Below are 12556 nucleotides of genomic sequence, written 5' to 3'. Positions count from 1 at the left end.
GGCCTAACACAGCACCTAATATACAATTTGTGCTTTACAAATGCTGGTTATAATAACTGAAGGCATAATGGTTTCATCTAAAGGGGGCTTAGAAAAGCAAATTGACATAGAAATTTCAAAGCAATTCACATGTTGGCATGTCATTTCAACTGATATGAAGTCTAATGATAATATTTTATAGCTTCAAAGTGATATACATTAAAGGTCTGAAACTATCAAATTCAACAAATTAAATAAAGCTCAGCAATTCCTTTGTTACATAGATTAGTATGGGTTCAGGATAGGGTGTCTGTGGTGGGGGGAGGTTACTCAAGGTTAGGGAGTATTTTCATGAAGGAAAATAGTAAAACTCTACAGATTTCATAAAAGTGCATTTCCATAGTCTTTCCATAGTCATCCCCATAATACAATTGCTAAAACCTCAATAATTTCCAGGGGATTCCCTGGTGGCGCAGTGGTTGGGAGTCCGCCTGCCGATTCAGGGGACACGGGTTCGTGTCCCGGTCCAGGAAGATCCCACGTGCCGCGGAGCGGCTGGGCCCGTGAGCCACGGCCGCTGAGCCTGCGCGTCCGGAGCCTGTGCTCCGCAGCGGGAGAGGCCATGACAGTGAGAGGCCCGTGTACCACACACAAAAAATAAATTTAAAAAAAATAATAATGACTTCCAGAAATAATTTACCAGTAAAATGTAGTCTCAATACGAAGATTGAGAGAGGGCATCTAAAAGAACAGCCAATATTTATTAGATCGTGGGTATCAGTAAGGTGAAGAATGAAAGGTCGTGTTCTTTGAGTGATTTAGAAACTTTGCCACATAATTTTAATTAACACTAGTGAGAATTTACAGTTAACCCAGAGAACTATGTGGACTTTGTTTAGTATGCAAGTCTATGCATTGGAGATTATTTTATTTTTCTATGCCATAGGCTGTGGAGTCAGAAAATTACTCCACAGAGGATAATACAGGGTTAATAGTAATACAGGATAATTACAGGATAATACAGGATAATACAAGTCAGAACAGGGTTTTGACTTATAATCTAAATAATTGGTTCTTTAGTTTAAAAAAAAGTGACGGAAATAGACTCCATCTTATTACCTTAACGATATAGAATAGAAAAAACATGAAGAGGAATCAAGTCAATGCTTTGAATTATAGTAAACTGAGCATAAACCAGAGTATCTATGGTATATGGGCTGCACGGATGAAAAATAAAAAGAGACTGCAGTTATAGGAAAAGTAGATCTTCTTTAAGACAAGAATATAGTCAGTCAGACTGCTGTTAGCAAAAACATCATGGTAAATAGAAGAGGAACATTATTTTCGTGAGAATGTCTTGCATGTGTTTAGCCATTTTCAATTTCTTCATTTAGCCAAAATGATAAAGACAGTACCTATTAACCTGGTCAACAAATATATGAAATGAAAGATAATATATACTATACTATATACTATATATACACTATACTATATATACTATAATATATATACTATATATATACTCTCTATATATATACTATATATACTATATATATGTATATATACTCTATACATATATATACTATATATACTATATATATATACTATACTATATACTATATATATATACTATATACACATACTATAGTTAATGATATGAGAATGGACAGAGCATTGGTGCTCATAAGAGCAAGCTGAAGATGACCTGGCTGGCAGAAGCACATGAAACACACTAAATATTTATTTTAGCTTAAAAAATAAAGGTTGACAGAGTCCAAAAGACCTAAAACTAAAACATGATAAATGGAAAAATCCTAGGAAGAAGAAAATGTCTGCAAAATAATGTAGCCGTAAGAATCGAATATTTAACCCACTAAAAGCACGAGGAACATATAGGACTAATCCACTGTGGACTTGAATACTCTGTCCCCAAAGTTAAAGTGATGTCAGTTGAAAACTCACATTATTCTTCTTTGAAATAGAATTTACAGTAAAGAAATCCTTGCCCATATAAATTTGTATTTGGATTAAAACAGCTTTGTGCACAGGATTCATTACATAGAATTAGATATAATCATTCTACAGATTATATTTGTGGGTGCACACTTGTTTTATCCTCTCCGTCAAGGGATGATATTCAGCATGCTCTGGGATTTCAGACAGTAAATTTCACGTGGGCACACATTTTTGGCACCTTTATATTTTTCATGGACCTTTATTTCTCTTATTGCTCTTCTATGTCACATGAAGGACATAAAAGACGTGACGGCAATGGCCAGACTCCCCCTCTTTGAAGACCATGGCATTCAGGCTCCTTAGGCTGAATAACCAGGACCATGTCATGTCTCCTTAGGCTTCTCTTCACTGTGACAGTTTCTCAGATTTTCCTTGTTTTTGATAACTTTTACAATTTGGACAGTACTGGTCAAGTATTTTGTAGGATTTCTATTGGAATTTGATTTTTCCCACCTATAATTTAGGTAGGATTATGGATGTAGGGGAGGAAGACTACAGAAGTAAAGTGTTATTTTCATCACGTCATGCCCAGGGCACGTACAATGACACAACTTGTCACTGTTCATGTTGACCTTGTCTATCTGGCTGATGTAGTTCTTCATATTTCTCCACTTTAAAGTTACTTTCTTTTTTCTATCCCTTTAAATACAATATTTCTTTGGAAGGAAGTCACTGTGTGCAGACCACATAGTGGAGTGGAGATCTGTGCTTCCCTCCTTGAGGGTAGAGAATCTACATAAATTAGATGGGAGTTTGGTCTTTGCTCTCCCATTTATATATTTATTTAGTAATTTATATCAATATGGACACAAGGATATTTATATTACAATTTGAGTCATAATACAATGCTACTTTATTTTTTTATTGCTCAAATTGGCAAAGGGGAGATCTTTCAGTTGGCTTCTATGTCCCTTTGACATACTACCATCAATGTAGCCTTTTTTTTTTTTTGCACACTGCTTTCTGTTCTAACACCGTAAGTTGCTTCAGCCTTACCTTGTATTTTTCCCAGCCCAGTCCTAGAATCAGCCATCAGTCATTTCTCCGAGCAGCCCTGGTTCCTTTTATTGGAGAATGCTGTCAGAAACCAAAACCTGGGTACTAGGTTGCCCCCTCCTACTGGGGTGTCATTGTTTCTATGCTATGATAACTTGAGGAGTCATGCCATTTTTCAATTACAGAAAATGATCAATTTTATTTCTTCAAGTACTATCTTGCCCTAAGTCTCCGTTTTCTATTTCTGGAACTTTTTTTTTTTTAACATCTTTATTGGAGTATAATTGCTTTACAGTGGTGTGATACTTTCTGCTTTATAACAAAGTGAATCAGCTATACATATACGTATATCCCCATATCTCCTCCCTCTTGCGTCTCCCTCCCACCCTCCCTATCCCACCTCTCTAGGTGGTCACAAAGCACCGAGCTGATCTCCCTGTGCTATGCGGCTGCTATTAGAAGTGTTAGATTCACTTATTCTATCTTCAATGTCTCAATTTCTGTTCATATTTTTTTTTTCTCTTTACCTTGCTGTGCTGCATTTTGGTGAGTAAGCTCACGCTTATTTGATGATTTATCCTTCAACTGTGCCTCTAATCTGTTTGTTTAACTTTTCTATTGATATTTATTTTCAGTTATAATTTCTGGAAGTGAACTTTAATTATTTTATTTAGTAGCCTGCCTATTTTATCTTATGCTTTCCTTTTTCTGTATCATGATCCCAATAGCATGTGGTCCCAACAGCATAAATTTACACTGGCTTCATGCATTATCCTTGAAGTGGTTCTAGAAATTTTAATAGTAATGTGTTATTTTTGAGTTCTCATTCTCACAGTATGTACTATCCTATATGTGGTGTGGCACAAGTTTTAGGGTTTTGGTTTCATGCTGGTAGCTCCTGTTCGGTTCATTTATTTTTCTTTAATTTTTTCCAAGTCCCTGGACAGACAACAAATTTCTCTGGAAAGGACCAGGCTTTATGCAAGGGTACATGTCTAGCTCTCCTATTCTGATATAGGGTTAAAACTTCCAGTCTTCAGATACCATTTTCTATGTCCAGGTTCCCAAGTCCTTTAAGCCACTGGGAAGTTAGCTTCCATCTATGATCTATGTTTGAGTCCGCTCTTTGGTTCTGGAACCAGTATATTTTCTTTTCTTTTTCAAATTTCAGTTTGGAGTATTAAGAAGTACTTTTTAAAGATATTTTTATATGTTTGTAGTGAGTGAGAAGCACATCCTATGATACAATTTTGTTAATTTTTCTATAGTCTAATTTTCAATATAAATTTAATATTTAAAAACTGTTAAAACCTTGTATCATGAATTCTAAAAATAATCTCAAGAAAGTTCCATAAAACAATTTTCTCCAAATCATGCTCCTTATTATAAAAAGAAATCCTCTGAAATTGGCATATATCATTTTCTTTATCTTGTGTTCCTATAAAGGTAAACATATATGAACATTTGAGTGCGTTCATTGAAACAGAAACATAAAGATATATTTGCAGTGGCTAGAAGAGGGAACTTTTTCATAAACACAGTTTCTTTTTGTTTGTTAATATATACATTTTCCTTGTCATTTATCTGTTTTAACTTGTTAATAAATTATCTTTGGATAGTTTTTATTGTAGGTACGCTTCAAAAGTTTTATCATTCTAAGTAAAAGTTTCCCTCTAGTTAAAGCTGGTAATACTGGAAAGTAGATATTGATTGCTAGTGGAAAGTCAAAATATGTGTGGCCAAAGTATTGATCTGAACCTCCATTCTCATGAAAGCTCTGTAACCTTAGGTAACTCATTTACTATCAATCTCTAAGTGAAAACAATGGTAATCACTCCCTCATACAAAGTACTATACCTTTAAATCTAGTGACGTCATCCATTTAGTATCTTTACTTATTCATCCTAGAAACATATTGAACAGTTGTCAGACACCATGGTGGATAGTTCTTACCATCAAAGAATTTATAATCTGGTAGTGAAAACTTAAGTGTAAAACAGGCTGTTTAGTGCGTAATGGAAGATATTTAATGGCTTGCTGTCAGAGGACAACAAAATGTAGCCCTAGTTTGCACTGGTGTGTTAATAAATATTTAATACATTTACTCAGCGCTGACCTTTCAAAATGCGTATCATCTCAGCTTGTCATGTAGCCAATTAGAAAAAGAGGCCAGACCACTCAACTGAGAAGAAGCAGGTCTTTTATAAAACTCCATTCATTTCAGTTTCCTTATCAAGTACGTTTGGCCACATGTTGCAAATACGGAAGATTCAATGTTATCTGAAGAATAACACTTGGGTAAAAAAAAAAAAAAAAAAAAAAAGGTTGGTGGGGGGAAATAGGCTCAAGAAAAAAATATTTTGGGAAAGATCACGAACCTGAAATCTTCCTTCACAGATGAACTACTTATTTCACCTGACTGCTCTCTTGTTCTAGAAATAGGATCAGGGGCAAGTTTGCAAATAAAAGGAAATTTCAACACTGCTGATGACTACATATCTCATGACCAGGATTTTTAAATGTCCAGAAAATAACAATAAATACCTATCATATTTTCTATTCAGGGTGAGTGTTTAAATCTATCTTATGTTAGAAAAATTGCTAGGTTTCAAGAAGGTCACTGCACATATCAGACAACTGAGAGCAACACATCTGAATGTATAACCTCTGTGAGCTTAGTGACAGCAAAGTTCAGTTTGTGCCAAAATTATCAGAAGTGTTATCAGAGTTACTGGACCATGTCTTAGAGGATAGCAAGGGCTTAGGAAAATATAAAAAATGCAAATCCTCTTGTGCTACACAGAGGCAAGGTGTATATGAAGTGGAAAATATCTTAAAGATCAACTTTTCAGCTTTTTAAGCAAAAAGGTGACTTTATAAACTGATTCTATATTTGTTTGAAAGAAAATTATATATGTCAACCTCTCTTTTCAGGCATGCAACTCAGATTTTTATCTTTAGCTTTTTTTAGATCTGGATATATTTTAAATATCTAGTTTTCTAAATCATTAATTTAAAGGTTTAGACAAAAAACCTGTTTAGAAGGTTTACAGTGAAGGAAAAGGAAATAATAAGAACATAAAGCAAAATCAACAAAACTCAGAAGTGATGCATTTGACAATGACCAGTATGCTTTTCCGCTTGAAGAAGCAGTTTTAGTGGGTTAGTGATTTAAAAGTCCGCATCCATCCCTCATCTCTTTTCAGGTCCTAATGCTCCATTAAAAGAAGAACCCTTGCTTCATTTTCTGGTAATTTCCTAACTACCATTTTAAAAGAAATGTTGACCCTTTCCATTCTGGATTTTACTTCTGCATCTGATTTACCAGAAATGTCTTCCTTTCTGTGACCCTCGATTCCTTTAGCTCCTGGACACCATGTTCCTACTACTCCATCACATCTTAACCCTCCTTCTCTCTCTTAGCTCTTTTTCCAGTCCAGGCCTTTAATGCCAATGCAGCCAATTGTGACCCTTTGTTCTTCTTTGGGCATCATATTTACTGTCATGATTTTACCTGACATCTGGGGGTTGATGACCTGATATCTACAACCCAATCTGTCCCTTTTCCTGAGTTTAGTAGCTTAGGATACATTTCCTGCTGGATTTCTCTATAATATATCAGACACACTAAACGTGACCCAAAAATGCACTTTCTTCTCTCTTTTTGCCTCCTACTTTATCTTTCTCTACTTCTTGACTCACACTAAACCTCACAATGTTCATCTGTGGGTGGTCCACAGAAGCATAACATCTTTTATCACCTACTTTGGTCCTTACTCTTGTTTTTACGCCTTTATCCCATCTCATCCATGGGGTGGAGATGGCTGGCTGTTTACAACACATACCTTCAAATTTCTACAGCAGACAGTTGTTGCTGGGTCGCAGCTGCTCAGCCAGGCACTTGACTTCTCAACACCATATGCAACCAGGTGGGGCCACAAGGGTGAGTTCTAGCCAGTGGAGTGTGAGTGGAGGTGATACTCACCACTTCCAGGCAAAGCCACACAAACTTCCACGCACAGCTTGTCACGTTCTTTTCCTCTCTCGGTTGGATAGAAACAATGTGATGTTCACTAGGGTGGACCTTGAAGGTCAGAGACTAAAGATCTGCCTAGGTCCCTGAATAAATGCGTGAGAAGAGTGGTCCCCCTAATCTGTTCACCTGCTGACTACTGCAGGCTGAATAAGAAGGGAACTTGGACTGTGATCTAGCTGTAGCCTCCCCTACTACAACTGGTATACAATGAGGATGATTCTGTTGATGAATATGGCGGCTCTGACTCTTAAGGAGACTAGATTGCACGTCTCATCCTGTTTAAGCACATTACATATATAAACTCATTTAATTCTGAACATAGCTCCATGAAGCAGGTACTATAACTTTTTGTCTTATTAAAATTACTGAAGGTCACACAACTACTTCATAGCAAAGCCAGAATTCATGCTTTGACTACAGCCTTTAGTCTTAACCAATAAACCCCATTCCTCCTCTCATCCTGCTCAAATATCCAATCCCATAAGCCACAAGTTAAGTGTTACTCTTTCCAAGTCCCATTTATCCATCCAGCTCTGTTGGTACTCTGGATAATATCAATTATAGCACGTGGTATTGAAATACAGTACACTGATATATTTCCTGTTGGATTTATCCACTATACAACAGAAAACTAGACATGTTTCTTCTGGAAAAAATGGAAAGAATCCTTAAAGGAAGGAACTATATTGTCTTCATTACTACATCCCTAATACATAGCACAGATCCCAGGGACCTTTTGGTGATTAAGTAACATTTGCTAAACTGTGTTTAAATTTGTAAAATTGCCTGGACTTTACCACTAGAATCAGAATAGGTGGTTAATTAAACATTAAAATTAATTCTAAACATGCTATGAGTACTAAGGACTAAGAATTACATTTAATGAATTTAAACTATATTGGGCAAAATCATTCCTATAGAACTTCACAGTTAAAAATGGTTATAAGAAAACTGTCAACTCTTGAAAACTGTTTAGAGGATAAATAGGCTGCAGGATAATTATTGTCACTGCCTAAGATGATTTCTGAGATGTAATATATACTGTGAGCTTGATAGTCTATATAAGCACGGGTAATGATGCAATTTATTGGTTTCTACACAGACAAGTAGGCCCATGGTGTGTGATGACACCAGACAGAAAGAAAAGATAATCTAAAGAGAAGTGAGGCACAGGAACCTGGAGTATTGAGACAGTAAGTACTCTTTGTGAGGAAGATGACTTTAGTGTGAGACACAAAATTGTAAGGAAAGAACAAAACTCACCCAAGGAAATTGTAATCATCATTCACAAGTGACCCTTTATTAAGGATGTCTGTCTACATGCTGGATTCCAACTCTAGCTTGAAGAAGACCCATAATGGATGGACTATGTCATCTGTTTAGACCTAATTAAAATGTTCTAATTGCTGTATTAAGAGGGGAGTACACACTTTGCTCAAGTTTATCTCCATTCCACTGGAGATGAGGTGTAAGAGGAAATTTGCACATCAAAGCACCAATGTCGTATATATCTGATAGAAAATGGCACCGAAGGCAAATGCAATGGCTTATTTAGCTTTTGTCTCAGAATACTATTTGTTTTCCTCTGCTCAGGTGACTTTTGCATAGAAATTATATGGAAGTACTTGCTGACTTGCTTGAAATATTAATACATAGTAGGGATACACGCTTATTTAAATATATTTTATAATAAATAGTTGATTCATTTTGACCATATTGAAAACAACTATTTTTACACCTCTTCCTACCCAAGTCAGTAATTATCATGTGTGTTTGCTTCTCGTTCTCCTACACCTACTACGGGGTGACAGAATAATCATTAAATTGAGAGGCAATAAGCTGTATTTCTGTTCCCACTGTGTCAAACGTCCAAGTAAGCTGGAATGAAATCACTCAAACACGCTGGATGCCCAAGGCCTTTCCACTCTAATGTTCTAGGGGTTTTGAATACTATCGCAAAGACACTTTCTTAGTTAATTCACTAGAAATTCTCTGGTTGTTTTTTAAAAGTATAAATACAAGTACAAAAATGCTGTAACAAGTAATCTAAGATTATTATTTTCAGCCACCCCAAAGCACATTTCTCTTACGAGCTAAAATGTAAGATGAAAATTCCATCAAAATTGTTGGGCATTAAAGAGTTAAAAGTTACTCATGTACAATGTCTCAGCTATAGGCTGCCCCACTCCAATATCTATACTTCCACTAGAATGAAGAAATCAAGAGTTGCATGAAGCCCAAGAGTTTACCAGCATTGATCCTACACAAATAAAATGTGAGAATATGAATAATTATGAATCATCTGTGTTTAATGTGTGAGAATATAGCATATGGATATAAAACATGAATAGTTAGGGCCATAAAATATGTTATAGACTGATGTTCAAAATAAACACGAGGTGAATGAGCTTCCTGGTTCAAGGTGATGACGCAGCCTATGGCAATAGGTCCACCTTTAACATGCACAGGATCTGCAGTGGACACCCCAGTCTGTAGGTACAATCCCATCTTCATCTCCATAGTCATCTCGTAGTTAACCTTGCAGCTCAGGGTATGCACACCAGCAGTGCAGTCCCTCCATGAGAAGACAGAACTGGGGAAGAGGTGAGGAAAGACCCCTGAAGCCAGCTTGGAGCTGCATGATCAGAGTAATCTGAGATTTAGAACCGGGAACATAGGCTCTGAATGGGCCTGTCCTTTTAGCTCTCAACAGACTCCTTGCCAAACGGGGTGGGGTGTGGCCTGAGGAAGAGCAGAAAAGATCCAGCTAATGTTCATCACCCAGAATCTCAGTGTGGTATTACACAGCTGATTGACCAAAGGAGAGATAACTGATTAAAGATAAGCCAACAGGATTATTGCATTTGGGATTGAATGTTGTACCAAGACACACAGAAATAGCAGTTCTGGGGCCACAGGTGTCTAATGGGCACTTCACTGGAGCAACTTCCCACGAGCCCCTGTTACTTAGGTCCTTGGAGCTTATTCTTTTCAAGGATGGCTTACACAATTGTTTCTTCAATTCTCTGATCCATCCCAGAATCTTTAGAAAAAATGACCTCTATTTATTTGATTGGTAAAATTGGTTTCTAGTACATGCACTAAAAAAGGATATAAACTGTTAACAGCATCTATTATTACCCTATCTTGGTTCTACTTTAGTAGTGCTGCAACAATAATCAATGATATGTGTCATAAAGGAAAACAATACCACTTCAAGGAAATATACAGCCTCCTAAAAATATAAGATTCTAGAACCTCATTGATATTGATACCATTAATGAGTTTTAATGAAGAATAAGAGATTTTGAAATGCTGAGCAATCTGATTCAGACTTCTGAATTAGTTTGTTTTTTCTATTATTTGTACAGTAAGGTCACTGCAGGACACTGTTAAATAATTTTCAATTTACATGCAAATTCCAGCATCAAACTGTGATCAAGTTATGTTTTTCTGCATAAAATGAATAAAAATAAGTCTAATCACTGCATAATATTATCTTTGACCCTTTCCTTTGAACTCTGTCATATATGTGAGATGTATAAAAATTTAATTTGCACTGTATTTTTGACATAATATTTCATTCAAATCTTCAGAATTTAATAAGTTTACTGTGGACTAAAGAAAAATAGTTTGATGCACTTTTTAATTGTTTACAAAGAGTTTAGCCACAACAAAGAAACTTTACGATATTTTTTAATAAAATCTTAAAATCTCCCTGAGTAATATCTCTACCAGTTGTGTCATTTGGCTAAATTAATTAATCTCTCTGAGGCTCAGATTCCTCATCCGACGAGTGGAGATACTGAAGTTCCAACGTGAATAACAGAGTTGTATGAACATTAAATGAGATCATGTATGCAAAGTTTTCAGAACATGCTTGACATTTAGTAATTAGTTATTTAATGTTACGTTTTCCAAATTTTTTCATGATTCTTGAGAACCTGCCCTCTCAGAACCTTAGTTTCTTTATCTATAAAGTGGGTTCTTATAAGATTTAGTGAAAGGACTTCCCTGGTGGCGCAGTGGTTAAGAATCCGCCTGCCAGTGCAAGGGACACAGGTTCGAACCCTGGTCCGGAAAGATCCCACATGCCGCGGAGCAACTAAGCCCGTGCACCACAACTACTGTGCCTGCGTGCCACAACTACTGAAGCCTGCGCGCCTAGAGCCAGTGCTCCATAACAAGAGAAGCCACCGCAATGAGAAGCCTGCGCACTTCAATAAAGAGTAGCCTCTGCTCGCTGCAACTAGAGAAAGCCCGCGTGCAGCAATGAAGACCCAACGCAGCCAAAAATAAAAATAAATAAGTAAATAAATAAATTTATATGTAAAAAAACCAAGATTTAGTGAAGATAAAGCTGGTAAAACTGTCCTTGATTTAGAGATATTAAAAGTTCTAATTATTTTTGTAGTCATCCTAGGTCAGCATTCTCTCTACAACAAAATGCTTCTTTGAGAAATCATTAATAATTTTACACTATCATTTACTTTCTAAATAGTGTTAGAAAATGCTATCAGTATTGAGATATTAATTTTTCACTTACAATGGATTGGGTACTGGTTTAATCACTTTGCAAGGATTAAATCAATAGACTTCCACAATAATTCAATTGTATAGAAAAGGCATAGAGTCGTGAAGTAACTTGTCCCAGGTCACACACCTGAGAAACAGTGAAGTTAAAATTCAAACTGAGCTAATGATTCCAACGCCTATCATGTTATATAACCTCTAAGCTATTGCTTTTCCAATCAAAATGGTGATGAAAGAATATAATTTAAATTGCATATCCCATGCTTTTAAGGAAATTTGAAAATGTTTAAAAGTATTTAAAAATACAGGATTTCTTGGAATATGAGATAATTCTTAGACTAGAAACACCTGGAAGCTCACTTGATCCATTGTCAAATTCAACCTAATGTTTAAATTGCTTAATATGTTGCATAAGTTATTTTAAAGATAAACTCACCAAATAGTATATTATGTCCAAAAGAATAAAGCGGGACTTGACAACTTGAGAAAAGATGTACATTTTAAGTAGCTAAACATTAAAAAATGATATAATTTTCCATAAAATACATTATAAAACACTGCAAAATACCTTTGTGTTAGTAATGTATTTTACATTTACATTTTTAAATATTTTAAATAATATTGATAGAAAATCTTTTTTTTACTTCCTTTTTTTGGCAGTCTGAGATTTTAGTCACGGTATTAAGGCCAACTGAGAGAAAATATCTACAATCTGTAATAAAATACTGAAATATATTTTCGAATGCAAGACTCTTCCAAGTCAGAAATGAAATGAATTCAGCCAACTGGAATTTATATTGAAATCTGGAGATAACTTCACAGGTTAAGGACTACCCAGGGCAGGAGATTTACTGGAGGTTCCCACACAAAACTGGAATCAACAGGGTTTATATCTGCAGCTTTAGAGTAAATGAGAAATAAACCTGCCTCTCAGAAGTGGTGGAGATATAGATATACATGAATCACCTGAATATCTATCTCTCTATCTGTCTATCT

General features: G+C 35.8%; 1 protein-coding gene across 1 annotated transcript in view; it reads right to left on the bottom strand.

Moving 5' to 3' along the window:
• Positions 1–12556, bottom strand: part of MALRD1 (MAM and LDL receptor class A domain containing 1) — a 628554-nt gene that overhangs the window by 185805 nt on the left and 430193 nt on the right. The window lies entirely within an intron of this gene.

The sequence above is a fragment of the Kogia breviceps genome, chromosome 3 (assembly GCF_026419965.1).
Source record: "Kogia breviceps isolate mKogBre1 chromosome 3, mKogBre1 haplotype 1, whole genome shotgun sequence".
Lineage (NCBI taxonomy): Eukaryota > Metazoa > Chordata > Mammalia > Artiodactyla > Physeteridae > Kogia > Kogia breviceps.
This window is presented reverse-complemented; position numbering and strand designations above follow the sequence as displayed.